At 50.0% G+C, this 5,121-nt stretch overlaps 1 long non-coding RNA gene across 1 annotated transcript; it reads left to right on the forward strand.

The window, feature by feature from the left end:
• Positions 1-1,765: 1,765 nt before the first annotated feature.
• On the forward strand, positions 1,766-3,982 carry LOC135979743 (uncharacterized). The gene is made up of 3 exons (XR_010596991.1): positions 1,766-2,542; positions 2,960-3,106; positions 3,288-3,982. It is a non-coding gene; the product is annotated as an uncharacterized LOC135979743 (long non-coding RNA).
• The last annotated feature ends 1,139 nt before the right edge of the window (positions 3,983-5,121 follow it).

Below are 5,121 nucleotides of genomic sequence, written 5' to 3' on the forward strand. Positions count from 1 at the left end.
CTGCTTTTCCCTCATCCACAGAGCCAGTTATCTCATCATAGAAGGCAATTAGGTTAGTCAGGCACGACTTCCCCTTCGTGAATCCATGCTGACTGTTCCTGATCACTTTCCTCTCCTCTAAATGTTTCATAATTGATTCCTTGAGGACCTGCTCCATGATTTTTCCATTGCACAACTCCAGTAGGGGCAGAACCGGGCCAGGATCATGTAGTGAGGCCATGGTTCACACCTGGAGTGATCTGGCTACTTACTTGCAGAGAGCCTGCTTTTATGCAAAAAGTTGCACAACCTGATGTCACATGCTGCATCTGATAATTAGGTCCAGTGGTAGGAGCCTAGGTCGCAGCGAGGTGCAGGATGGCACCTAGGCTAAGACTGGTTTCAGAGTAGCAGCCGTGTTAGTCTGTATCCGCAAAAAGAAGAACAGGAGTACTTGTGGCACCTTAGAGACTAACAAATTTATTAGAGCATAAGCTTTCGTGGACTACAGCCCACTTCTTCGGATGCATATAGAATGGAACATCTATTGAGGAGATATATATACACACATACAGAGAGCATAAACAGGTGGGAGTTGTCTTACCAACTCTGAGAGGCCAATTAATTAAGAGAAAAAAAACTTTTGAAGTGATAATCAAGCTAGCCCAGTACAGACAGTTTGATAAGAAGTGTGAGAGTGAGGCTAAGACTGGTGCTAGAATCAAGATCCAGGGACACACCAGGATCAAAACCGAGATCAGAGTCCATCAACAAAGCAGAACCAGAGCCAGTGTCCAAGTCCAGGCTATTACCCCATGCTGTGAATCTCACAATTGTTGGCTCCCAGGAAATCTGCAAAGGTTTTCCTCAAACTTCATCTGCGAGGATTTCCAATCTAACACTCATTTGGGCACGGGACAAATGGAAGACAGATTTCAAAACACACTATGGACATTTTAACTGTCTGATATGCTATTGGAGCTAACTAACAGTCCCCTGACCTTGCAACCCTTCATCAGTGATGTATCTGGGAACAGTGTCATCTATTCAGGTGACATACTCCTCTTTTCGGAGAACCCAGAGCAGCACACACACCTCATCCGGACCTGGAGAGGTTTTGGCAGCCTGGTCTCAACACAGAATTGGTAAAGCGTATCTCCAGCGAACTCTCCACAGAGTTTATGGGGTACATCCTCTCCCCAGAAGGTGTTACGATTGATGCAAATAAGGTGGAAGCCATTCATAAATGGGACAAAGTTTGAAGTCCTCAGCGCTTCCTAGACTTCACCAGCTTTACTGCTGCATCGGCCCAGGGTTCTCAGAGCCAGTAAACCCCGAGAGCTTCCTCCACAAAATGGCCACATTCGTTTGGTCATCCAAGTTCCAACAAGCCTGCAAACAGCTCAGAATTGCCTTCACCACTGCATCTATTCTGACGCACAGCATTCATCATGGAAGTAGACGCATCTACTATGACCACCAGGGCCTGCTTTGTTTGGTGCTGCCAGAGGTGGACTGAAATTCAGACTTAGCTTGACACACGTGACTTCTGCGCTTTCACCAAGGCACCACGCACCTAACTTCTTGGCATCTCAGGCCTCTGAAGACCCTGCTACGTCCATGGCAGCCATTGCCAAGAATTTCACTCATTCAAATGGCCACATGATGGAACTGACTCTCATAGATCACCTGACCAAGATGGCGAGCTTCATCCCTCTGTGCACGAGTACCTTTGGCTAAGAGGACAGATCAGCTCCAAATTTCCAAAAGCCAATGACACCTTTGTTTTGCTAACTATAGATTTCCCACTGATTTCATGCCACACTACGAATAGTCACTCCGCACTTCCCAGCTATCGACCTGGGTCAACGAATCCACCACATTCAAGAAGAACGAAGGGAGCCCCTCGAGGACACTAGGAAGGAGTCAGATATTATACGGACTGCTGATGACAAGAGGGAAGCCATTTGCTGAAGGGAGGTAGCAAGTCCCTGGCACTGACCGAATCCCTAAGCCCCGTCTGTTGCAGCAGTTCCTGACCCATCCCCCTTGGATGACCTTCTGATCCCATCCTCCTCCCCTGGCTCTAGGGAGCAAACTCTGGGTCCCTTCCCTCACTCTGGCACAATCCCTGCCCAGAGGGACCGAGCCCCTCACAGACAATGGGACTGTCCTACCTTCTCCTCCTTGTGGGGGGGACTACTACCCCCATTTTACAGACAGGGAATGAAGGTGATGAAATGACCTCTCTAAAGTCACACCTGGAAATGTGGAGGAGATCTGGGAACTGGACTGGGTTTTACAGGAGTGCCCTCCCCACAGAGGCAGCTTCACTTTCTGCCCTTCGTTCTCTCCTCCCCTCTTGGCCCGTCTTCGATGGGGATCTCTGAACCGGGAATGAGCAGGGGCTTCCTCCTCCTCCGTCTTCGAATGTCTGGGATCTGTCCCCAGCAATGCAGCCTGCAGCTGGCCCAGCTTGGGGAGCCAGGACCTCATCCTGTGAAATCGAGACGTGCTGGCTCTCAGTCATGCTTCGACGGAAAACCACGCACCCCACACAGAGGTAGGAACCGCCCATTCCCAGGTTGTTCTGAGGAGCCAGGATTCCTCCAGGAGCTGGGGAAGGGCACAGTGACCAGTCTGTCAGAGGTAGGGGAGGATCGTGTAAGGGGAGGGTCTAAGAGAGGAGGAGGGTGAGCTAGGCTCTGTATTTGGGCTTGGCAGGGATCAAGAGAAGGGACGGGGCTATTAGAGGGCAATACGAGGTGCAAGGGGTGTCGGAGATGGGGGCAAGGCCTGAAAAGTTCAGCTACTTTAGATGAGTTGTGCCAGAGAATCACCGGTTGAGGTGACTGAAAGCTCTGAACTGGGGGTGGCCAAAAGCATCCTCCTCAGATGGGAACATCCCAAATGTCTGCAGAAGCTCAGCCTCTGAGGTGAACATTGTGGCCCAAACGTCTCTCTGCTCTGTACCTCGCAGGATTGCAGCCGGCTGTTCCAATCCAGGAGGAAAACTCTGCCACTGAAATCTCACAGCCCCTGTGCAGTGAAGTGCCACTTAAACCCGCTGTGATGCACAGACCTTGCCCTGCTGTCTGCACAGGCCTGAATTTCACCTCTTCAGAGTGTGAGGAAATAATTGGCTGAAGGCCTTTTTTTCTTTTTGGATGGCTGTCTAGTGGGGAAAAACTATGGGGATTTTTAACCTGTTTGGCTCCCATGACTGGTGCTTCAATGATGCAGACAAGTGCTGATGCATTGGTTGATTTCCCCACCTTGTAATCTACTCTCTTCTTCTCTTTTAACAGGTATTCTAAGGGCACCCCGTGCTTCATATGGGCATTCTTGGGTGGGCAGATTGCATCAGACCTGCACTTGAATAAATAATAGTGAATGAAATATGCAGACACTAAAGTTCTGCAGCCAAATTCTCAGAAACCTTCCTCTTCAATGGAGGATCAGGATTTTATTTCTAATTGATTTGTTTAAAAAGTGCTAAGCAGATGCTACACTGTAATAAGAGGAAACAGAAGCAAAAACTGCAAGAATGAAACCAATGAACAGATGCGGAGAGCGGAAACACGGCAAAGCAAACAAATGACTACTATGAGTAAATAACCTGAAAGCAAATGGAGAAGAAAAGCTCATCTGGGTAATTGTGGCTCTTGGGACAAAAATCAGGTTCCTGGTATGTAGCCTGGCTGAGATCATACCTTTTCCCTGGATCCCAGACCTGGGCTACAGACGTCATTCTCTGTGTGATGTCCTTATTTTATTCCTAGGGAAAGGATCCCCAACAGAGATGTAAGGATCCTGGACTCTAATGTCTGCAAGAAGCTTCAGCCACCTTCACAGGTAGAAGTCACTGTCTTTCCTACAATGCCACTAGTGCTCTTTCTGCTCTCCAGATCTGCTCCCTCCAGCAGGACAGAGACACCCCTTAACTCCCCGAGTCCTGATTTCCTACAATTCAAGGGGCTGAGGGTTTGCATTGCCTCCACCATCAGAGACTTTTTCCTATGGGAATCTCCCTAGAGCAGGGGAGAAATCTGTTCTTCCATTAGAATGAGACTGATCAGTAAATCCACTCACACTGACCTCATCTCAGCTGCTTTGTTTATCCGAGATTAGTGGTATCTTTGGAAAACACTTAGGGTGCCGGGGTGTGAGGTGGAGCAGGGGAGACGGGCGCTCCAGCAGATTCCCCTGAAGAACACCACCCTGTCTTTCTCTGGTCAAGCTCAGACTCGCCGTGCATTGTGGAAGTGAAGACCGGATGGGTGCTGCTGGATTGACCTTGATGTGCCATGTCCTTGTGTGGATGAAGGACCTACATCTCAGGGATGGCCAGCAGCAGATGTAACACATGTGTCCAGGAATAGGCTAAACAACCTACACTGATAGGTAAGTAAAATCATGGCCATGTGTAGACATCACAGGAATTGGTGGGGATTGAACCAGGGTCCTTCAGCACAAGCCCCTCTCACTCAGTGTCAACCAATCCAGCTCCACCCACTCGATTACATCCCTGTCCATTTTCACAGAACCCAGGAGCCCTGATTCTCAGACCCGGGCCTTACATCACCAGGCCAAACCGCCTCCCATTATGGGTGCTGTAGAAGGGACCATTGGCAAAAACCCCTCTTCATTCCCCCTGTCAGAGACTGCAGCCATGGGTGACAAGAGAATGAGCTGAGATCTCCCCTGTGGGAATCCGAGGGGCTGCACATTTGGGGTTTCACAGGGAAGGCCTCTGGCAGCCGTTGACAGTGTTCCTGGGAGGAGATTTTCCGTCTCTAACAAAGGGTTTCTGTTCCCCCAGATCTCAGCCGCTCAGCAGAATGCAGGAGAGCCGAGTGCTGATGGGCTAGAGGGGTCCCAGGAGTCGCTGTGCGGCAGGTGCAATGTCTGCAGTCACCATGGGCCAAACCCTGCGCTCCAGACAACCCAGGCTGTTTCCCTGGATTGCGAAGGGGACTTTGGCTTGGGGAATCAGTTCTGGTGCCTGTGTCTACAACTGGGATGTTTTCACGAGGCTACTCAATGGTCCATGAATCACCATGCGAGCAAGGGGAGAATGGACATTAGAGAGCGAGGCTGGGACCTCTGCAGAGCTGCTGCAGTCGAGCATCCACAGCCAGA

The sequence above is a fragment of the Chrysemys picta genome, unplaced genomic scaffold, assembly GCF_011386835.1.
Source record: "Chrysemys picta bellii isolate R12L10 unplaced genomic scaffold, ASM1138683v2 scaf1191, whole genome shotgun sequence".
Lineage (NCBI taxonomy): Eukaryota > Metazoa > Chordata > Testudines > Emydidae > Chrysemys > Chrysemys picta.